At 39.3% G+C, this 25418-nt stretch overlaps 1 pseudogene; it reads left to right on the top strand.

Annotated features, from left to right (window-relative positions):
* The window catches only part of LOC128016941 (12S rRNA N4-methylcytidine methyltransferase-like), a 64170-nt pseudogene that overhangs the window by 17158 nt on the left and 21594 nt on the right, over nucleotides 1-25418 (top strand).

Raw genomic sequence — 25418 nt, 5'->3', positions numbered from 1 at the left:
AGTACAAGCTAGCAGGACAAAAATTCGGGATGATAGCCAAGTTTGCAAGAAAGTATGGATAAAATAGATGCATGACACAGACAGACTGTGGCGCACAAAGAGCTGTTACGGTATCACTGTAGTCCTCCAGTGATCAAATGTCCCAGTCGCCTCATAAAAAGTTCATGAGCTGGGGGGCAGAGTTGGTGGCATGGGGGCCGGGAGGCTGTCGAGCTCTGTGTCATAGGACATTGATAGTGTGCTCGAGAGCAAATGAGCACACTACACAGCCCTACAGTACAGAAACATCCATACTAAAACATCCAGTTGCAGCAGCATACATTACTGCAGATTCACCTGGGGGTGGTCCATGGTAAAGGCAACAGATCTCTGAACAACTTTAACAGCTCGGGTTAGTTTCTTTTTTGGTGTTAGCCTTAGGCTTTTCCTCGCTCGTCCCTCTGCAAGGTAGATATAGTCACCTTAAACTGCCCACACACACTCAGTCAAGACAACGTCAAAATGAATATCAGCAGCCATCATTCAAGGTGGTGGTGAGACTCTGCAAACATCTGCCTCGCTGCTGAGGCTTTTTGGTGGCATGTGAAAATGTTGTTTTGACTCCAAGGCCTCTGTTGTACTCTTCACTGCATCAGGCTTTCCTTTGAGGACTTCAATAGCAGAGGAATGTTGTGTGATTTTTGTCGCTCTTTGCTATTTATTCAGACTCACAATAGACAAATCTGCTCTACAAATAACAGAGGCAGTTAAAATCAACCTTGGCACAAAGTGTTCCGTCTGAGTGAGTTCGGACCTAATCCAGTGCACAACATATGGTTAAGGAGACAGGGGCCTACATCTTTGAGCAGGATGAAAATTTTTCTTTCCACTGTTATCCCTGTCCTTCTCCTCCTATCCATTTGTAGACTCGTGGAAGCATGTCAGGTTGGTTCTTCTCGGATGCTATACAAACAAGCGATGTAGAGCAAGAGAACACATGCATCTTGGCGGTCTACTTCAATGGGTAAAATCAACTACACAATTCCTCTTGACAGAGTAATTGCCAGATGCTTTTCCTGTGCTTTGGCAGGCACTTCATTGGTTGCCTAGCCCCTTTCTCTTTTTCTCTTTGGCCCCGAATCCTTGTGGTGTAGTATTTGGCAGGTGTCCAGTGGCCCTCTCCTGCATTAAGTGTTTCTGGGTCAATCTTTTGTTTCTCAGGAACATGGTTGAGATTTTAAGAATTCACCTGGTCTATGTCTATCACTCAAATTCCTTCCAGCTTGCCAAGTGTGTTACTGGAAGCCATCTTGGACTATGTTTTGACATGCTTTCTGGTAGCATACACCAACATAAATATGACCAAAGTAATTTTTGACATCAGATGGTCCACATTATTTTTCAGCGTGGAAGTAACAGATTTCCTCTGAATGGGTGAGACTTCCGACAGTGCACTCCTATTACTTATGAATGTAAGAAAGTGCAATGCGCAATATTGTGGAATAGTCCTGCCTTCTGAATAAAAGAGCCAATCGCTAATTGGTGAAGTCATTGCATTACCGCAGCTGCCGTCAGATGCTCTGGTTGCTATAGAAAAGCTTTTCTGACGCATAAGAAACAACATGCACGTGACATTTGTTGCCAGTTTTCATTGGTGACTTCAAATAATTAAATCATAAACTTTTTGAAAAATATGCTGTTCTTGCATGATTGAAATAGCTGCCCGAGAGGCATTTCAAAGATGGCTGCTGAGTAAAATGATTTAAAGGGACTTTGGCTATAGTTAGATAACTAGAAGAATTACAAAGGGTAAACCTATTTTCTCTACAAGACGAGGAGACGAGCCTTATAATGTAAGTTCTGTAAATAAGTTGATTTATCTGCATTTTAATATGGCTCTGGTCAGAAAGCCTTTTAGATGGGTGCTGAGGCTTTTTTTGGGTGGTTAGAATAAGTGATTTCGGACCCAGTTCATTTGCTGGCTTCCATGGCTGCCGTAAGCTGTGTTTTCCACAAACTGGTAACCCAGGGTGTTGAAAATTGGGTAAATTGGCTGTGGGCACCTATAACAAACGTTAAAACTTGAATGACTTTGATACAGTTAAAAAATTACATAGAGCCCCTTTAATTTGGATCAATAGTAAAACAAATTTGTCATAAAACAAAACAGACTAAACAGAATTTTAATATTGGCCATTTATCCGTTATCTGCTGTAACAAGCAAATAATTATTGACTTTCCCATATTGGCCAGAATTTTGATTGGTCCGTCCTTATTGAATTTATCAATTTGAAACCAATACCCCCCCCCCCCCCCAAAAAAAAAAAAAAACGATGCAAATTTAAGTCATGTAATATTTTGCTGCATAAATAGCAATTCAGTGTGCATATTTGTAACAACCCACTCTTTGCGCACAGCCACATTTTCTATGCTAGACTCGCAGCTGTACAACAATGAGGTGAACAAATATAGTCATTACATTGCAGGATTTTGTCAGCGGGCGTCAATCATCCAGCTAGTTATGCAAATTAGTGACAAGGGGGGTAATTATAGAGGAAACTCCCTTTTCCCAGCAGAGTTTGACAGCCTCTCGGAGGCCCGGATGCATGCTGTTTTACTTTTTTTATTTTTTAAGTCCAATCAATGAACTAATCTCTGGTTGAAGTGTGAGATTATGCTGATGAAATTCTGCAGCGAGAATGACTTGTTGCAGACAAAAAAAGGCATTTGTTTTGTAGCTGTAATTTTGATACTCAGTTCATGTTCAGAGACACCATAGAGGCAACCTATTAAGAGTAAGTGACACCATTTTTGTTATTTATTTATTTATTTTTGTCGTCCCTGTAAATATTGTACCACAGGCTTGTGAATGGGGTGTATGACAGATACATGCTCTCCATGAGCACAGCACACCTACAAGTAAACCGAATCTCGTGTCAAGTTCGAACACAGAATGGAAAAAAAGTAACAAGCCACACATTTCCACGCCCCCCATCCAATCTCCCTTGTGCCATGGCAACCACATGATGAGGAAAAGTGATCCTGTTCTAGTTTGTCTCTCTCCTTGATGGTGCGTCTGTTGGTGTAAGGAGATATTTCCAAAACTTCCCCCGGTTGACATTTTAGATCCCCTGCTGTAACTGAACTGGACATGGGAGACACGGGTAGAATTTGTACCATCTCTCAAGTTGCTGGCCTTCTTCACTTAGTGTAGCGAGCAATTGAGAGACAGGTCTATTGACTCCTTTATCTGTCTCTGGTCCTGCTCCTTGCTTGTCAGTGCTGTGCGCCAAATCAGGAAAAGGTTCTCGACTGCAATTGTTTGCAAATACGTGTGGGTCATCTGTTCTTTGCCACAGCTTTTGTCTTGTTGATGGGTGCTTTGCCTTTTTTGCACAAACTGTAGTTTGACAGACTGTGACAGAGTGTGCTTTACTGGAAAGTCTTTGTCTGGCGGAGGTGACCCTCCTGAATGTACTTTAAAATTCAGAGTAACTCCTTGCTCTCCTGTCCCATCTGCTGGCAAAGGCAAAAAATGCAACCCGGAAGGCCTCCTCTAATCTCTAATCTTGTTAAGCATATAAAACAACTTTTGCAAAACTTGTGCATTTTTTGTTTATGGCTTTTATTTCTTTTCCCTTTCAGTATGGCCCTTTTCTCTGTCCCTGACCTGTGACGTGTCAATAAAAGAGGTGATATGGATTTCTTCTTCTTGTGAAAGACCACTGAGCCGTTCCGTTACAATCTCTCATGTTGTGCCCTTATACATCACCTATATTCTCTTCCCAGAGCTGCTTCGTCCAGCAAGACCAGGGAACCCGGCCTTCAACACCACTCTATATGAAATATCAATGCAGATGACTCACTTCGTCTTCGGTGTCAATCACCATTGCAAATGCCAAGCCCATTATAACCAAATCCTTCAGGGAGTTGTTACGTCCATATCCGGCAGTGGAGAAGGCTGGTTTCTTAAAGGGGCAGAGCCCCATATAAGAAGATTGCTGTCTGACTATGCTGCAGGAGACATAAAATATTTAGTCTGTTTTATTTTATCCAGCTAAAAACAGATTCTTCCATCAATACCATTCACCCGTTGGCCCTACATGTAAACAAAACCAGTGACCAGGAGAAAAGAGAGCTTCAGAGAAAACTAGATAAAAAAAACCATAGAGATGCTCTGTCAACACACAGTGGTTGTCCCATGGGGCTGGCACGCTATTTTGGGCTTGCTCAGTGCTTTCATCATGGTAGAGGTAGTCAGAGGTTGTCGCATCTGATGCTGGGATGTTGCATCTTGCGTCACTATGGATAAAGAAGAATAGACAACTCCTTCAAAGCCATCAAGGTTATAAAGTTTAGCAGGAGGATGTTACTGATTGATCTTAATGGCACAGAACTGCTTTGATTTGCTTTGCTTTAGCGTTTTGTTGCAGACTCTTAAGAAGGAGAATAGCTTTATGGCTCCTACATTAGAGACGGCTCAAAAGCATGGTAAGAACCGTTGCAAGGGCTTCCTTTTAAAATGTTAATTGTGGACACAAAGCGTGCAGTGTTAAATTCTAATGTGAGGTGTTAATGAAGTTTTGTGACAAATGCCAAAGTTAAGTTTTCTGGGAGAGGGCTTCATGACACGTGGGAAGATTCAGTGTGTGTCTTAGTGTCACATACTCACATGGGAGTAGGAGTACAGATGCACGGAGCACAAAGACATGCCGCCTACTCATGCCAAGTAGCTGAGGAACCTCTCAGTGATTTACACCAATCCACAGGTGAGCTGACTAGGTGTCACTTGTGGGTAATTAACCCTGCACAGTGACACCACGGAAAAAAAATCATCAGTCCCTTCGGCCTGCTGTCCCATTTCATCCCATTGGTTATCCATTTAAATCTTTAGATGCCTAATGAAGCTTGAGGAAAGGTAGGGCCTCTTGACTTTTAAACATATCATTTACACCCCATTTCTTTCCTCTTTGCTTTGAGAAGGTAAAGACATCGGCAGCTTTAATTTTCATGCACTATTGTTAGAATATCTTAACATTTTATGTACAGGACTGATCAGTATGCAGTAAATCAGATGTAAAATAAATAAATAAATAATGAATTTAAAAATAATTTACTTATATTTGGTGAAGATGGGTATCCACCATGACAGATGGCTTCTATAATGTTTCAGAAAACTGTGTAAAAAAAACAAAAACAACGTTCACTTGTGAGAGATCACACATCTATTATACTCATATTTCATATTCATTTTTCATATAGTTTTTAAATAGTTATATTACTGTAATTATGTATAATAATAGTAATAATAATAATGGTTGGCAAAAGGGATTAACATAATATAAATATATTTTTTTTTATTACAGTATTTCACAATTGCTAAAACACATTTCTTGAAACCTTCACCCATATTATCAAAACTTTAAACACAAAACCCAGTCTTTAAACTACATTCACAAAACCCCTGACTCTTCTGGCAAAATCAAACAATTGCCTCAAAACCATTTGATCTGTGCTCAAAATCAAACAATGCTTTCAAAAACATAAACCCATCCAGTCAATATACAAACACTCATCAGCATTCATTAGACACTACATCAAAAAATTGACAACACAGCGTTCAGGGCATGTAGTTACAGATATATATATTTTTTAATTGCATATAGAAAATAATTTTGCCGTAAATAAAAGTAAATAATTCACAACTCAATACAGCAAATATATTGCATACTGTAAGTTCTGCAAGTAATACAGTATAGAATTTCTGTTTTTTCAGCATAAAAATAAAGTAAGCTCAAAGAACAAAGACAACTCTAAATGCAAAGTGTATTACACAAAACATTGTGCAAATGCAAAATCAAAGTCAATGAGAGACTCATTCTGCCTCAGCATCCCGATGGTGGAGAGCCACGGGAAATGGTAGAAAGGCTGACACTGTTGATAGCTTCAAAGTTTACATTGTCTTCTACAAGTCTTTGCTGTAGAAGTCGGATGACGGATGACATTGTTTTGATGGACCATATCAACGATGAGAGCCTCTTGCTGTTGGGAGAACTTCCACTCCCATTTAGTAGTCTTGCAATTCTACAAAAGGGAAAATGGGCTTTCTAATATATACAAACATAAACAATAGTAATGGACATCACATTCATATGTAAATTGTATTCTAAATCTTTTTTTTTCTTTTACCCCCACTTCCCTTTCTATTGTCAAAGTGATGTACAATATCAAATGTCAAAATAGAAAAACAATAAATGTACCTGTTCTCTTCTCTGAATGTCCTGATTATGGTGGCCACAGTTGTCCTTGTACTCTTCCTCCTCTTCCTCTTCTTCCTCCTCTGCCTCTCACTGTTTCCATCCATCGTGGTATCAACACTCACCGTACCTGGGTCACCTATACTGGCTTATATTCTAGACAACTGATTTGATCACATCATTAGAAACAAGTGTGAACAATTTTGAGTTGTTGTGTGTAAACGATGACAGTTGTGTTGTAGTTGTGTTTAACTTTTGCCACATGTATTTACCATTTTGCAACACAGTGCAAAATGTGTCTTAGTGAGTAAGAATGTGTTTAGAGTTTTGCAAAAAGAGTGGATGAGATTTGCAAACAGTGTCTTAACTACCTGAACTTGTTTAAGGTTTTGCCTACAAAGTGACTGATTCGACAAATGGGTTTAGGCCACTGAGCATTGGGTTCAGAGAATGGGGTTTAGTGTTTTAGCAGTTGTGAAATACTGTAATATTTATTGGTAGTAGTAGTAGTATTTAAGTGACGTGACATGTAGCCAAGTATGGTGTCACACATTTGTAATGTGTGCATTTCAGAGCAGCGGCCAGCCATTTGTTTTTGTTTTGTTTTGTGTTTTCTTTGCTGCGGTGCCAGGGGAGCCGTTGGGGGTTTGGTGCCTTGCTCAAGTGTCTCACCTCAGTCAAGGTATTGGGGGTACAATATAGAGTTTTTTTTTTACTTTTTAGAAGAGAGTGCTGGTCATTCACTCCCCCCCACCTACAATCCCTGCCAGTACCAAGACTTAAACCTGCAATCTTTGGGTTAAAAGTATCTGGTGCAACCCACCTTTATGCGCCCCGTTTGACTGTCCGTCAGTGAGATTTGAGAGCTACTCTTCCCTTTCAATTGAACTGCTGTTTAGGGGTGCAGAGGATCAGCTGCTTCTGATGCCCCTGTGATTCTGTTGTTATGCCCTGGAGGAATGCACTTAACCCACAATTGTTGCACACTGCACCCTTGTCCGATCCATTCACGACTCCTGCACTGTAACCAAGCCAAAGAGCAGAGATGACTTAATGGCTCAGTGGCTTGAAAAACCCTACAATCTCCGAAGCTGCGATGAGGGTCAGTTCTTCAGGACAGTTCCTATTTTGACTTTCGGATTGTGGTGCCTATAACAGTTTATTGATTTAGTCTTTTTCAGCAACCAAAATTCTTATGTCATGTCATAGTGACATCTAATTGGTCCAAATGTATACCAAATTGTGTTTTGCATATGTGTTCCTCTCCTTCTAGTCAGTGTTTCATAGGTGGTAGCAGTTACAGCGTTTAGTCATGGAACATCTTTGCAAATCAGGCCATTCTTCTTTTTTAGAATTGCTTGAGCTCAGTCAGTTTTCATCCCTTGTCCACCAGTGAATTCTCAGTTGGATTGTGGATTCTGGCTTAGCCACTCTAATGCATTAACATTGTTGTTTTAATCCTATAAAGCTTTGGCTCTACACTTAAGGTCATTCACTTTATGAAACACATATCATCTCTCAAGTCGCAGGTGTCTTGCAGACTCTATCAGGTGTTCCTCCAGGAATTCCCCTTGATATTGCTGCTTTTTTTTTTTTTTTTTTTTTTTTTTTTTACTCACAACCATCAAAAGTCTTCCAGTGCCTGCTGGAGAGAAACGTCCCCACAGTTTGGAGCTCCCACCATTATGTCTCACCATGGGGATGGTGGGCTTCTCATGATTCTTATGCCAAGCGCAGAGTTTAGTCTGATGGCAAAAACCTCAGTTTTGGTCTCATTAGTCTATAGAATATTCTTCCAGCTGGCTTCAGAGTCTCCCACATGCCAGGCAAAGGCTGCTGCATCTTCGCTATTGAAGCTTGTAAGTAGTCATTGGTTTCTTAGTGGCTTCCCTCTCTCCTTCAGTAACTTTCTGGCACAGCCACTTTGTTCATGACACTCTTGCAGATATACAGCTGTGCCATACTTTTTCAACTTCTTGATGTAACTGTTCTACAAAGGATATTCAGTAACTTCAAATTTTCATATTTTAAGCTCCTGCCTTGTATTTTTTTAAGTACTTTTTCACAGAGTTGCTTGGAGTGTTCTATTCTACTGCAGTGCTGACTGCTCATAAGTTCCAGGTTCCAGATGTATTTATACTGCAGTCAACTCACACACACACACACACACACACACACACACACACACACACACACACACTAGTTTTATTATAAGATTATTATTATTATTTTTATCTTATCTTATATAGTTTTGTTGATTTATTTGAGTTTATTTTATATTTAATTGTTAAATTATTCATGTATAAATGTCTACCTATTTATGCTTTTTGTTACATATATCAGACTTGACATCTGGAAATGTTAGAAAATATTATAAAGCATCTTTATTCAGTATATACTTAATGGCAAACATATTTCCTGTCTATAAATCATATATGATGTTCACTATAGGATAATCTCCTAAATGCACCAAAATATATAGTGATCATGGAGTTTTTTTATTATTAATAGTAAAAAAGTTATTTGTTAACTTTATTTAATCAGGATGAATATTACAAATAGCAAAGCTTTTCCATTTTGAAATTAAATCTGGTGTAATTTTTTTTATGTAATGTAACATTTATGTGCTCACAGAAAATAACAGCAAAAGAGTCATTTTTGCAAAAAGAGTCCAACCCCAGTCACATATTACCTGGGGTAGAGTAACATATTTAACAATTAAATAAATTACAAAATTAAGCTTTAAAAAATGGTATTGTCATGTGTCATTCATTGTGACTAGAGTAGTTTTAATGCTGTGTTTTCCCTAGATAATCACAGAAATAGCCATAATGAAGTGTTGTAATGATTATCTATTGACCTAACCAGATGTCAAATAATACTAAAGTGGGACTAAATTCAGTCAAAAGCCTTTTTCCTCCAACAGGGGCCCTTTCAAGAAAGGCCAACCTAATGCAGTGTTTCGGTTTTGTTTTGAATATATGTTTTTTCTTTATCTACATGTTTTTGTGCTCTTTGTGTATCTACCTCTCTCTCCTCCTCTCACTAGTATTGAATGGCACACCAGGTGTACTCAAGCTGGTTGTTGTGACTCATCGTGTCATCTTGTTCCCTTTAGCTCTGCCTGCTTTTCGGATGGGAGAGGGAGACGCAGCCCCTCCAGCATTGATGACCTCCTGTTCTACTCATGCACGCACGCACCCCTCCACTAACAGCACTATCGATCCGCATAATTCTGTCTCTTTCTCTCTAAGCCCATTGCCCCCCAAAAAGCCCCATCTTTGTGCTGATGTTTTTAGGGAGGAGGTGGTCAATTTCAACTAACTCGTAACTAGTTTTTTTTCTGCTTTTGGTAATCCTAATAAAAGAGCATATTATATAATACACAATCATGAGACTTCTGAAATGTTTGTTTTTGCGGTTGAGATAAAATGTGTCCTCTGTACTTCTATAGTATGCTAGAGCCACACCAGTGAATATGTTGTTGTTGTTGTTCCTGTCAGTATCATAAGGGGGCAGTTGAATTTGAGGGCTGAAAGTGAGTCATCAATGGAGGAATAATCATTTAGCTCTAAAACACAGGAAGAAATTGAATCAGAGAAAAACAGTGATGCTCTTGTGCCAGGAAATCATTTCTTATATCCTTGGGCAAAGCACCACTAAAACATTACATGTTTTAACAGTATGTCTCATTCACTCTTTCAGCTATTTGTTAAAATCGTATGTCTGCATAAAGTGACCAGAACCTCTTTTATTTAATAATGGAAAATTGGACATTGAATCAGCTCGAGTTGCTGTCATTAAACTGGATTGATTAATTACAGTTGCAACAATTTCCTCACGCAGTCCTTTCTTTAATCCGATCTTCTTAGAGTATCTAATTCTTTCCAAACCATAAGTTAATTTGTGGCTTTGCGTGACAGAACAGTATGAAGGGTGAAGATTTTTTAGTTGCTATGGACACACAGAGAGAAAGCTTCATGGTGCTTCATTATTTAAAGGCTTTGACCTCATGCACTTGAGGGTACGGTGCAAAAAAATGTATCGATCTCCAGCGGATTCATTTGTAGATTATAAAACTATAGAAAGAAAATGAAAAACGATTCAAAACTATGCGGAAAATCAGTGGAATATAAAGTAGGGGCATGAACATTCAAACTTGAAGATGAAAAGGGGAGTGACTCACGTACAAGCGCAGGCACTATCAGGTGTCTCTCCCATGAGGTGAACAGAAACCAAATTTCTGGCTCTTAACGTGAGATTAAATTAAAAATCATGCCTTGTCACATTCTGTCGCACAACCCTTGCTTTTGCTCAATGTATTTTCCCAGCTAGTATTAATGACACATCTCTGTTACACATATCTGCTACTAATTACTCTGTCTTTGTGGTGTGCTGCCCAGCGGTGGAGTAGAACTGTTGGCCTGTGGCGTCTGCCTCAGAGCATGTTGTCTGTGTCTCACAAGTTAATCAGTGTGCAGTAGAATGAAGGATGAACAAAAAGACCCGCATGTGCTGTAATAAAAGCATTGCCTGTTTTTGCCAGCAAGGAAGCAAATGTTGCTTTACAATTTCTAAGGAATCCACACAAATGAAACCTGAATATGATTTTAATTTTGGAAGATATATTCCCAAAACATTTTTCTGAATAAGCTGCTCTTTTCATTGCAATGAAGCCAGTGAACAGGAACTGTAAAGATAAAAAAAATCACCATAAAAATGGTTCAAATTTGATTAACTTGCTGTATTCCAAGTCTTCTGAAGCCTATTTAATTTAATTTAATTTTACAGTATTTTTTTTTTTTATTTTAGGCTAGGCTCGGCTAGGCTTTTCAGAACAGTGATTAGAGTGAAAGAAGCGATGAATGGTGTTTGATTTTTTCAAATTGATTGGCACTTCAGGTGGAAAACAAAGAAAAACCTTGAACATTTTGATTTTAACATCAGCTTCATCTTCAATGTTTATTGATTTTGTAAGTTTAGTTAAAGATGTGAATGAATCATAAGTTTGAATGGATAGTAGACATTTTAACAGCAAATATTTCGTGTCAGTGCTATTGAGGATGGATTTGTATTGTTTAGGGTATGACGTGTGGGTGGATGGATGGCTCTGGGAAATGGACCCAAGGTGTAGCTGCCACTGTGGCTCTTTCAACAGGAAAGAGGCGATGACTCATGCATTGACTTTTGAGTGAAAACACAGGATAGTGTCTATAGTGTGAGCGTGCATGTTTGTAAGGAGAAGAAGAGGGAGAATGCGCAAATGTGTTTTCCGATCTCTTTGAAAAGTAGCAACAAACTTAATGGACCTCATACTTAGAGCAAAATCAATGTCTGGTTGAACATTAAGCAGCTTTGTTCAAGCCGAAAGTAGTTTTCATCATGGATTAAACATTTTACTTTTGTCTTTCTGTTCTGTTTTTTTTTTTTCAACAGGTTGTGCTGGACTTGACCTTTGGGGCCGGAGGTCACTCAAAGGCCATCCTGCAGTCGGTTCGTGGTGTAACCGTAGTGGCGGCAGATCGTGACCCCACAGAGTTACAAATGGCTCAGCATTTAGCTGAAGAATTCTTGTGAGTTTACTCTTTAATCAAAGTCGGACACGGTACAGGAGCTAAACTGTCAGCAGAACCAGACACGTGTCTTAATACCTTTCTGGGACCCGCTCAGTCCTCGTTGCCATCAAGTAGGTGATGGTCACGGGGCTCTGTGGTTTTTGTTTGTGTCAGAGAGATATCCTCCAGTGCAGATACAGAATCCCCGCTCTCACCCACGCTCAGTCGAAGGCCCCAGCGTCTCATTTGTCAACGGGGCCTAAGGCTTCAGTGACAGGGAGAGACGCTGCCGCCTACGCAGGTTCCCGTTTCCTGCGTGAGAGAGTGTAGGATGAAGAGAGAGAGAGAGAGAGAGAGTGGGAGAAATAGAGCTAGTGTTTAATAAAAGAGAACCAGAAGAGAAGGCATGAGGGCTTTGCGGGCGTGTGGTGTGTGTGTGTGTGCATGAGGCAGCACAGAAGAAAGCTCCAAATGAGATGTTCCTGACTCTGCAGCGTGGGTAGAGATACCTCTTTACGTGGATTCCGGGGAAACCTGTCTCAGAGGGACCACTGCTACAGAAACCAACGTAGGAGAGAGGAATGAGAGAGGGAGGGTGAGAGAGAGAATTAGGACAAGCTATTCTGTCAGCAGCTATATACTCCACCAATAAGGCCTTTGACTCCCACTCATCATGAGAGGCTGGAGAAGCTGAAGAAATCATGCAATTAGCCAATATTATTGGATGGCTATGTAAGAGGAGCAGGCAGCCCACACAATCATCTCTCGCTCTCTCCTCTCCTATACACTTCTCGTCTTGTTTTCTCTCCTTACTCCTCTCCTCTCCTCTCCTCTCCTCTCCTCTCCTCTCCTTCATTCATCTTTCTTTGTCTTGTCTTCTTCTCTCCTCTTAACATTAATAATAATTAAATGAACATCACAGTAATAGAATTGAATATTATAACATCTTAGAAATATTAAACTGTAACAAATTATAATTTGTGAACATTTGATACCACAGTCTTTAACTTAAACTCTTTAACTCTTTATCTTTAACTCTTCTCTCTCATCACATCACATCACATCACATCTCCTCTCATCACATCACATCACATCACATCACATCACATCACATCTCCTCTCATCACATCACATCACATCTCCTCTCCTCTCCTCTCCTCTCCTCTCCTCTCCTCTCATCACATCACATCACATCACATCTCCTCTCCTCTCCTCTCCTCTCATCACATCACATCACATCACATCTCCTCTCCTCTCCTCTCCTCTCCTCTCCTCTCCTCTCCTCTCCTCTCCTCATCACATCACAATCTCCTCTCCTCTCCTCTCCACATCACATCACATCACACCACATCACACCACATCACACCACATCTCATCTCATCACATCTCCTCACATCTTCTATCCTCTCCTCTCCTCTCCTCTCCTCTCCTCTCCTCTCCTCTCCTCTCCTCTCCTCTCATCACATCACATCACATCACATCACACCACATCACACCACATCTCATCTCATCTCATCTCATCACATCTCCTCACATCTTCTATCCTCTCCTCTCCTCTCCTCTCATCACATCACATCACATCACATCACATCTCCTCTCCTCTCCTCTCCTCTCATCACATCACATCACATCACATCTCCTCTCCTCTCCTCACATCACATCACATCACATCACATCACATCACATCTCCTCTCATCACATCACATCACATCACCTCTCCTCTCCTCTCCTCTCCTCTCCTCTCCTCTCCTCTCCTCTCCTCTCATCACATCACATCACATCTCATCACATCTCCTCTCCTGTCCTTCTCTCATCACATTTCCTCTCCTCTACTCTCATCTCCTCCTCTCATCACATTTCCTCTCATCACATCGCATCACATCACATCTCCTCTCATCACATCACATCACATCACCTCTCCTCCTTTCATCAAATTTCTTCTCATCACATCTCCTCTCCTCTCCTCTCCTCTCCTCTCCTCTCCTCTCCTCTCCTCTCCTCTCCTCTCCTCTCCTCTCCTCTCCTCATCACATCACAATCTCCTCTCCTCTCCTCTCCACATCACATCACATCTCATCTCATCTCATCTCATCTCATCTCATCTCATCACCTCACATCTCCTCACATCTCCTATACTGTCCTTCTCTCATCACATTTCCTCTCTACTCTCATCTCCTCCTCTCATCACATCTCCTCATCTCATCTCATCTCATCACATCTCCTCACATCTCCTATCCTGTCCTCCTCTCATCACATCTCCTCTCCTCTCCTCTCCTCTCCTCTCATCACATCTCCTCACATCTCCTATCCTGTCCTCCTCTCATCACATCTCCTCTCCTCTCCTCTCCTCTCCTCTCCTCTCCTCTCCTCTCCTCTCCTCTCCTCTCCTCTCATCACATCTCCACACATCTCCTATCCTGTCCTCCTCTCATCTCCTCTCCTCTCCTCTCCTCTCCTCTCCTCTCCTCTCCTCTCCTCTCCTCTCCTCTCCTCTCCTCTCCTCTCCTCTCCTCTCCTCTCCTCTCCTCTCATCTCATCACATCTCCTCTAATCTCATCACATCTCCTCTTCCTTAGACCATCACCTGCTAACAGACTTGTACAGCTGACAGAAGAGCAAATCAGACTTTGTTGTCCTTATGGCCCCTCTGGTCCTTATCCTATTCACTCTTCTCGCATCCTTTTCACTGAGAGGATAGAAATGGCAAGGTGTTAAGACATTGGCGTCTGTTCCTTTAAACAGTCGTAATTAGACACAGAATCACAGTCATGCTAGAAGGGAACCACGTCATTGATGATTTCAGTACCTTCTGTTGCCTCAGTACCTCCTTGTCACTTTAACATAGTTAAAGAGTGCTAAGTAAATTAATAACATCAAGATTTATTTTACTTTGTTTGAATACAGACATTCTGTTATCTAGTATCAGTATCATGATGTGATATCCTTGATATTTGTTTTTAAAAACTTGATGAACACGTTTAAGATGAAGTCACTTTTCCTTTGCTCAAAGGTGAAAGAAATGAAAAGACAAGAAAAAAAGATTTACAAAGCTAACCTGTGTCTGGCAGTAATCTACACCATGCATCACTTAAACAAGTCTTTCTCTGGGTGACTACCCAATGAAGAAACAGTTTTCCACTTCACCACAAAAAAGAGAGAGATTGTTTAAAGTGGGCCATATGATGCAATTTCAATTTATTCTTTCTCTTTGGAGTGTTACAAGCTGTTTGTGAATAGATAAGATCCCTAAAGTTGCAAAGACTAAAGTCTCAAACCCAAAGAGATATTCTTTTTTTAAAGTTAAGACTTGTTCACGCCCTCCTAAAATGCCTCCTTTTAACACGTACACCTATTTCTATGTCACTGTGTGGGAAGATTTGTAAAACGCTGCCCATATGTTCACGCAAAGAATGAAGGTGTAACTTTGATTCTCGCTGTTGTATTGTTGTTGTCGCGGCTGCTGCCTTGTCATGGAGACGGCAAGTGACGTGACACTTTCACGTCACTTTCACGTCACTTTTTTCACTTTTCAACGACATGAAGTAACAAAGTAGATTATTTTTCTTAATTTGTACTTAAGTACAAGTAAAAGTAGCTTTAAAAATATACTCATAAAAGTACAAGTACCCGAAAAAAGTACTTAATTACAGTAACGTGAGTAGTTGTAATTCATTTCAGATCACAAATGCAGACATGGTTTTATGTTTACGCTATGCGTAAAAACACAGTATAAGTCATTATAATCAGTAATTATGTCCCCACTGGATGCAGCAAATGCCTAGTTTATAATGGGTTTTATTGTTTTTGTCTCATCGTGCTGTAAGATGGGCACACATGATGGTAAGAGGAGTAACATTTCCATCACACACTTGAGGTAATCGTCCAATCACAAAACACCTCGCTTTTCAGAACAATGAGCTTTGTAAAAATAGATGCATTTCAGAAAGGCAGGGCACAGAGGAGCAACAATAATGTACATTATGAGGAGAATAATGTATATGTTGAACCTTAAACCACATAAACACATTTCTTTACACCAAATACACAACATAATGTTCTTTTTAGCAACATCATATGACCTCTTTAATAAAAAGAGGAGTAATGGCTTTTTGCATTGGAGGAGACACAGTCGTATTTTTTCATCACAGATTGCTTGTCTCTTGATATGTCTCTTTCCTCACATTGATTTGCCACCAAACCAAACACACATACTGTACTTGATAAGTCTTGGACCTTGACTGTCTGTGTGACTGACTGTATTTTTTTCCTTGTACACTTCCAACTCGTCTCCCCTGCTGAGTGCAGTCGATTGACATCTTATGTCGGACCTCAGTGACGTAGATACAAGAGTCAGGCAGCTCGTGCTGGGGAATATTTCAGGCTTGATTTGTTTGGGTATGTCAAGTCATAGTGGACTCTTTCTCTCTCTTCCTTTACTGGTATAGACTTAACTTTTAAAGTGTATTACTGGTTATGCTTTAATCTCCAAAAGATGAACTCAGCTTCTGTTTTTAGCCTAATGTGCTATTTTTAATAACCAGTAATCCAGCCAGAGTCCACATTCTGCACATGTCATAAATCTGTCAGTGCTCTCTTGTGAAAAGAAATCAGTCTGAACATCATGGACTCATATATATGTTTGCTTATTTAGTTAAATTGTGAGCAAGCTTCTGCAGCTATCCACTTTCTTTCATCCATCCAGAGCCACTGTTAAGTCAGCATAATCAAAAAAAAAAAAAAAAAAAAAAAATTCATATATCCTTAGTTTAAGGTATCGATCCTCACGTAACAATATATATATATATATATATATATATATATATATATATATATATATATATATGTATGTACTTTTATCAATGATTTTAGCTATGTATATCTGGTTAAAAAAGAGTAGAGTGTGTGTAGAATAATTCTTTGATAAAATAAGTCTCTTTGATAAAAGTCTTTGATAAAATAAGTCTCTACCTCCCTAGAATATAAAAGCCACAATAATGTAAGAGTAAAAACAGCCGGATAATGTGACCTTTAATAGGAATTAAGCTTAATAGTAATCGTGTGAAAATGCTAATAATTTTTATAATTTATAATTTTTCAGTAACTGTTAAATGACAATAAAAAAAAAAACTATTTATTTAACTTTTTATTTTTATTTTTTAAATCACTTGTACGTACATAGGTTTGCAGATTTGTATTTTATTTTTTTACAAAATTATGGTAATTTCATTAGGTTGAATATTAATTGGTAAATGTTTATAATTTAACATAAAATAATTAACTGTTTTTACAACAGAAATTACAAAGATTTTTGTGTTTTACTGGCTTTCAAATTGCACAGAAAAGAATATGGTATTGCACATCTCCTCTGTTTGTTATAAAGCTCACTGGCTTTGTAATTGCTCTACATAATACTACGTCATGGGGAATTTCAGGCTATTTAGCATCATTGCCCGTCATTTGCAGCTAGTTCTGGAATGAAATGCTGGGCAAGTGTTTACCAGTAGCCTGTGCTTAATTTTATAGTCCCTTTCATGTAGACTCTCATGTTTGCACAGAAACAGGCAGTTTACCTGTCCTACTTAAATAACAGAGCCTTGAATGTCTGAGTGTCCCTGGCACTAGTGTATAATTAGGTGGTTTCATCAGATCATTTTTGAAATAATTTTTTAGTCTCAAGTTAAAGGAACTGAGGCCACCTCTATTGTTATGAAACACAGTGTGCCAGTTAACTTATGCTTTTTTGCTTTACCCTATTAAGTTTAGATGATGTCAGTATTGTGGGTTGCTTAACTATAAATAGATCGGTTTCTTAGCAATTATGAAGCCATACTTGGAGCACACTCACTTGCTCACACATATCTACGCACGCATGTAACATGTTTTTTTTTTTTTTTATAATACAAGAGCTTACATAAGGCATTGCTACCTCTGATGCTCTGTTTAAACCACATAAAGAAGTTAATAATTTAAAATTGTTATGTAAGTGTTTTGCATATTCGCAAATCATTATGTGGCTTGCAGAGTCACAGAGAAGCTAAGGAAACCCCCACAGTGCTTAAGAGGCAAAAGAGAGGAGAGTAAGAGTGCTGAAGAAAAGGAAGACGAAGAGAATGAGAGAGGATTACTGTATGTAGGCAGGGGTAATGATTGTGCTGAAGAGGCTTTAGCTAAGAGTGAGCTTCTGTAAAAATGGCGGCAATGGGACTGTAATTTGATAAGATTGAACACCCAAGATGTTCATTAAATAATTACATTTTTTTTTAAATATTGCCACAAACAGCAATAATTGGGGTCCAAGAAGATTGGAAAAGCAGAGAAAATTACCCTGTAATAACAGAGAGAGAGAGAGAGAGAGAGAGAGAGAGAGAGAGAGAGAGAGAGAGAGATGATGTTGATGTTGTAAATATATATATATACTTCCTTGTATTTGCACAATCATTTAGGATATCACCCCAGCACAGTAAATTTATTAAATTTGCCTGTTGTCTGATAACCAAGGATTAGTTCACTTCCAGAATTAAAAAAAATCTGATAATTTAATCACCCCCATGTAATAAAAGAGGTTCATGCTCTTCCATCTTCAGTTCACAAAAAAAATTAAGGTTTTTGAAGAAAACATTTTTCTGCATATAATGGACTTCAATGGTTGTTGTGTTGTAAGCGGAAGTACAAACCCAATGTTTACAATCCGGACGTGCAAAGAAAGTCAAATGCCCTTTACAAAATGAAAAAGGTAAAACAACGATGTCAGATGATTTTGAAGTTGGAGAAAATAATACCTTTTTGAACTGGAGTGCACGGTCGAAGAGCGAACTGTGTTTGACCTTCCAACATAATTACTTAATGTGTGAATTTGCAGACGCACATTGCAGAGCTTGTGCAAGATTTGCTTTTGTGGTTAAAAAGTATATACATTTTTAAAAAGTTAAGAAAATGACCAATTCTTTCACTAGATAAGACCCTTATTCCTGTAGAGCCCTTTAAAGCTGAATTGGAGTTGCAGTTTGGACCTTCAGCCTGTTGGCCACCATTTAAGTCCATTATAAAGAGAAAAAGTAAGCAGATACTTACATTTTTCAGAAAAAGAAAAACTATGTGATTTACGGTCTCTGACACCTACTATTTTTTATGTCACATGGTTTGCCACATCTTGTCACAATTATTTTGTTTATATTGCATGACCTCAAAAACATGTTTCATCCAATCAGATTTTAGAGACAGAACTAAAAGGTTGTGCATTATAATGACTTTTACTTCAGTAAAGGGGTTCACAATACTGTAGTTGCACAAGGCTGTAACTATGCCAACTTTTTATTATTATATGCTGAGCAGGGTGGATTTACCCCATCCTCACCATATCTGGTTTTTGCACCCATTAGATTTGAACCTTCTTTTTTCTGCAGCATTTGACAAATCAGCCACCACGAAGTGGTTCACTCTTCCACACCTAATGACACTCAGAGATAGCACCTCCCACTCAGGCTAGGTTGCTAGGCATTATTGTCATGCACAGATATACATGCACGGTAAAGTTTCTCTCAATTGCACCATCAGCTTTTTATATGGAAGCAAGGCCTAAGTATGAAACTTTAGCCTGTTGTTACTGAGGGAACTTGCCTATTTCAGTGTGTGATTAACTGTTGAAAAGAATTTGACAATAGTTTGTGGTCTAAAATAACATTTCCAAATTAATCTGTCTCTTTATGTGTTATTTCAGTTTCTTAAAAGTAGAAGTCTGAAAAAGCTGAAACTAAAAGGTCACTTTTGAATCTTAGCAAAGACTTTTTGGTCTTTGGTGAAACTGGTCATGCTGTCAAGCATAAGGTTGTCATGGTGACTAGAACACTGGTGATCTGAGAGATGGTTGTCAGGTGATTGTTCACACATGCCACTGACATTTGGACAAGTGACAAGTGAAGTGTGCGTGTGAATGTGAACAGGCTCAACACATCAGATCATTTATCTGTCATTTTATACAATAACATTTGACATGTCTGCTGATCAGTGCAGTCTGTGTCACAACAAACAATCTGTCCTCAGATATCAATTTCATTGACTATTGTGAATATTTAACATGTTGAACATTCGGAAAAAAACAAACAAAAAAACAACAACAAAAAAACAAACAAACAAAAAACAACCGCAGCAACAACATTATATTAAGTTTTTAATCCTGCCCTGAAGAAACTGCATAACTGGTATTTACATATATTTATTTACCTATATTTTTATTCAATATCTATATGTATTTACATACACTACTGTGCAAAAGTCTTAGGCCATTAGTATTTTTCAACACCAAAGATGGTTTTAAGTCAACAATTTCTATCATTTCCTGTGTGTGTCACTAGGAGATATCAGTTTACATTTCCAGACATTAATGGCAAAAGGAATTTAAACTGATATTTCCTACTGACACTATAGAGAAAGGCTTAAAACTATTTTTTGTTGGCCTAAAACTTTTGCACAGTTGTGTATTTAAAACAGTGTTGCCCCCCCCCCCCAAAAAAAATAAATAAATAAATAATAATAAATAATAATATTAATAATAATTAAATATAAATATTATTTGATCTCTTATGAAAAAAAAAAAAGATGAACTTCTTGCCGATTCTGGAGGGGAGTGTATGTTTGCATGTTAAAAGAGAAATATTTAAATGCTCCTAATCGAGATGATGAAAAACGCTTATCTTTATATTGCTTGATTTGGTTTGAGTATTATAGTAAATTTTGCACCTTTTGTATCTTTAGTTGTGTACCATTACATGTATTTGTTATTATTATATTTATTTTTGTATTTTTTCTATTGCATTTAGTTGTGTTGTGTAGCCTATAGTGAAAACCTCTGCATTTGAAGACAGGGTATAGGGATCTGGCTGAGGGACTCACAGGATTTAATCAGTGTTTTTGCTTAGATATTGATCAGTCAGTGTCAAGCCATGTCGTTGCATTTTCACTCTGCATGTGAAATGTAAAACAAAAACTAAACATTGTTTACTGACTTCCCCTTCTCCATCTTATCCATGGATTTAGTTACATTAATTTTCCCCCTGTTTTTGAAGAATAGATCTTGTATAGATTAAATATAAAGTTTCTAATACAGTGTACATGCCTGCAGCAAATAAAGTATAATAGTTTGTGAAATATTGTGATATTTCATAAGGAATAAGAATCTTTCATCCAACCAAAACTGAACATGAATAATATGCCTCTTAAGAAACAACAATGGAAACCTATACTGTGAAAATTCAGTAATGAAAATCTTGCTTTCAGAGGCACCCGCTACTGGTTTAAATAGTCAGACAATACATTTTGTTTTCGAACTGAATATATGAGAAGCATTTTTGTATATTTCATGTCGCAATCTTGCTGCACCGAAGCCTAATTAGCTTGAGTGGTCACTCAGAAAGGTTGTACTTCATCAGGATTATATTGCCTGTGGTTTCAGGCTATGTTGTTGTAAATATGTTTTGATACCAATATCCACTTTATTTGTAATGTAAAATAGTGGTGCATCAATTTGTAACTTTAATTTGAGAGGCTTCCTCTGTCATCTGCTTCCAATTTATTTGATCTGTACAGTCTGTTATGCTGCTTAATATTGCAAACTGATATTATTTATTATATTATTTCAACTGTAATCATAACCTTAAACACACTGGTTTGTAGGGCTTTGCTTTAGCACTTTGCTATTTTAATGAATCGGAAGTCTCAGTCACAGAAAACAGCCTACTTTTGTGTTGCAAAATAAGCTGGATAGACCCCCAAACTTTATCTAGATATTAGGAAAACCACTGAACGTTGAAAACAAACTACTGCAGTGAAGTCTGGCACCCCTGAGGCCCTAAATTGACTGGATATTGACAGTATGCAACAGTTCTGCCTTTCACAGCCTCTTCCTTTCTCCCTCCAAGCTCACCGATCCATGGACCAAGAGGGAGGAACGGGGGCTTACCGCTCTTGCGGAGTCTATGTGTTTGTGTGGGCGGGCAAGAGAATGCCTCACTATAGATTTCCCAGCAAATTAATGAAGGTACTGAGCGAACGGGGAGGAGGGAAGAAGCAAGAAAGAGAGAGAGAGAGATAGATAGAAAGCCCTTTCGCAGAGAACTGAGGGAAACCCTTTGTAGCGGGGGCGAGAGCCGAGCAGCTCCCTCACCCTTAATCTTTCAGCTGGCCGTGGGTGTGTAGACGCTGGCACCCCAGGATCCTATGGGTAAAGCCCTCAGCCGGCCACGTGAGTGGGTGAAGAAGAGGACCTTTGATGACCTTAGAAGTGTAGGAGGTGATTTCTCACCCCCATCCTCTGCATTTTTTGTTCATCTAGAAGGAGTTAAGCATGAGTCGAGGAGGGGAATACGCATGTTTATGACTGCAAAGCCAACGAGGCCAAATTAACCACCTCTGCCTCTGCATTGGACCCCTAGTGTTCTCAGCCTCATTTGCTTCTCTGCTGTCTGATTTATAGTTGCCTACCTGGGTTGTTCTCAGCTCACAGGCTGTCTAAAGGTCACATGAAAAATGAATGGCCCTTCGGTGCTGGGGAAGAAACTCAGGAGGAGATGCAGGGAGAAAAAGAGTCTTGAGAGACGATGCCTTAATGCTTATGTGTTGTGTTTCAGCTTCATCTTTCTCTTTTCTAAACTGTAGCTGTAATGTGTATGTGTGTGTGTGTGTGTGTGTGTGTGTGTGTGTGGTCTGAGACGTCTGTGCCTGTGTTACTCATAACTGTGAAGTCCCTTCAGATAAAGCAAAGAAAGTGACTCCAAGCAAAACTGAACAAAAACAACAACAACGATTCCCCGATTCCATATGAATGACTGAGGATTAAAGAGCCATCATTCTCACGTCAAACCAACACCTTTACTTCAAGTTTAATGAAACATCATAAGCATGTACTCATTTATAAGCATTTATACTTCCCTACAAATGTGTGTCCATGATCACAGTACTCTCATGTAGCCTTTGCACACATGCCTTTTTGTACGTTTCTGTGTATTCTTCAGCTTGTGTGTCTGTTTTTCAATTAAGTTTAAGCTGTGACAGCACTCTCCCACAACTCTCATATTGTGGTCTCCAAGGTGATAAATAAATTATATTTTGTTACCTTCCATGTGGGACGCATAATATGTAGTCTATCTCTCTTTCCCTCTCTGTACGGCTTATGAGCTGCCGTAGTTGTTGGACACAATCCCATAGAAGAAGAAGACCTGCCACAATACTTTCAGCTAGTTTCTGTGTGGAAACTGAATATTTAAGAGCAAAAAAAAAAAAAAAAAAAGAATGAAGATGTACAAAGAAGATTGTTAACATTACTTTACAGTCATGTTTAACTTTATAGTCCCCGTGAAACGGAAGTTGCAAACGACTTTTCTCCAGTGTTGTGATGTATTTCCGAGAGAAACGGAATAATAAATAAGGAAAATAGTGGGCGTGGCTTATTTTCCAACTAGCATCTGATTGGATCTAGATAAGTAGGTGTGTTCAATTGCATGAGACATGGTTCATTTCAACTCACCGTCGTCAAACTTTGTGAGGTACCAACGGTGTACACTGACGGGACAGCGTTATCTGTTAATGACAGATATCTCACAAACCCCATTTTGTGTTCTGTCCAATTTTTGAAGCATTCGCGCGTGAAGTGCTTTGAGCACATCCGTGACCACTCTGTTATCCCTCCATCCTCGAAATTTAAAAAATCGAGCCATCTGGATGGTAACGAGGGAATTTTAGTGAAAGGGAAAAGTGTTCTATGAGTTCCACAACCAAAAATGCACCTCCTCGCCATCTCTCCTTTCACGCGCTGTCAATGCTCGCAAACACACAGGCAGCCTGTCTACTGTCAGTTGGAGGGGCGTGGTTACGGATTAAGCAGACACCCAATTCCTCAAGCCTACGTCATCAGTGAAGGTCCTCCAATGCAGAGGGGAGGGGCATTTTCAGATTTTGATTAAAGATTATAATGCCAAAAATGTTTTCTGTGTGGATTGACTCGCATGGATGAATTGTTCAGCACAAAACGACCTATTTAGGCGAACAAAGTAAATATAGTCAATTTTGATTTCATGTGGACTTTAAATAAAACATATATTATAGACTCATAAAATATTACCCACATTAGCTATAATGTTTTAGCCTGGTAATACCAAACTCAGCTACTTCGCTTTGCTTCGTAGACAGAGTCTGGAAGGCCATAATTGACAAGTGTTTACTTTCCATATGGGGGCGCTTGTCTGAAATGTAAAATCATTGGTTACCCGTAAGCCAATCACGTAACATTTGGTTATGACGTGTGTTATGCGCCGGCTCAGCTGCCTCGTACTTCTGCTGTAAACACAGGTATGCAGCGAAAAAAAAAAAAAAAAAACATTGAGCGAGTTTTGCTGCCTCATTAACCTGATCCTACGTGAGAGCAATCAAGCGGGACACAATCACAATTATTGCCTTGCCGGACTTTGGCCTTCCCAGTTTCTCGATGACGATCAGTAACAGTTGATAAATTAAACTTTTCCCAAAATCTGTCGGGACTCGGGAGTAGGGCCACAACATAACCTCCATTCAAAATGTGAAACAAACACTCTTCTTGTACGGGCTTTAGTTGGAATATTCTCCACACCAGAGCGAATAGCATCCTGTGTCTCCATGTCCACGGTCGTTTACGATTTCCCTAAGCTAAACTACAATCTTAGATTTGGCGCTTAAGTGTCTACGTCACTGGTCTCAGCCCGCCCTCTGTTAGCTGATTGGCCAGCTGTTTTGGAGCCGGAGGAAAACTGGGAGATGGTTTGCTATCTTAGACCATAGACAGTAAAAAAAATGGATACAGCGACCCCATTGGAACTCAATTGAGACAAGTGAAGCCCATTTTTAGCGTTTTTTAGCACTTCCATTTCTGACGCGCAGACTCAAACTAAGCTTGATGACGTCAGCAACCTGTCTGACAGATGTAAATCTTCTAGTAGCTGTGCGTAAAAACTGCCATCGTTAATCTTGCAGAGACGGCGAGATTGAGCGAGGAGTTCTTTGGCGTGAGTGAGGAGGAGTAAGTATTCTGATTAATTATTTTGTATAGTATTTTAAAATGTATGGCCATATTAAGTTAAATGCCTGCAAGCTTCTCCTCCTGTCTGTACGGTAATGCGACAGAGAGTCGAGTGGTTATGACGCAATCGTTAGCCTATTTTTACAAAAACTGTTTCTATGGGGCCATAATGTAACATAGAAGGTAATGGAGCCCTTTATAGATTGTCGTGTATCTTTAGAAATAAATAATGGACAAACGGAGTCTTTAAACGCCTCAGATGTAAAGTTATTCGCTGTCAAAGTGACGCCAAAATGAATGGGAGTCAATGGGAATGCTAACGCAAGTGAAGTTCTGCTACAAGATGGCGGCACCCGCCCGCCCGACTTCAACTTCCGGTCGACTTCCTTGCCGCCTGTCTTAGACTGAGTACAGAAGCAAACTTAAGGTGCGTTCCATTCGACAGGGTCCCTACGCAGTGTTCACTGCTCCCTACTCCCTGAGCACGGTATATCAGTTGAAGTGGACTTCACTGACAATAACCGCTCATTTGGAAAGCCCTGCAAACGTCATCAAAGAAAGTCACAGATGGGGTCGCGCAGATTA

The sequence above is a fragment of the Carassius gibelio genome, chromosome A7 (assembly GCF_023724105.1).
Source record: "Carassius gibelio isolate Cgi1373 ecotype wild population from Czech Republic chromosome A7, carGib1.2-hapl.c, whole genome shotgun sequence".
Lineage (NCBI taxonomy): Eukaryota > Metazoa > Chordata > Actinopteri > Cypriniformes > Cyprinidae > Carassius > Carassius gibelio.
The sequence above is the reverse complement of the archived record's forward strand: the minus strand, read 5'-3'. Positions and strand labels throughout refer to the sequence as shown.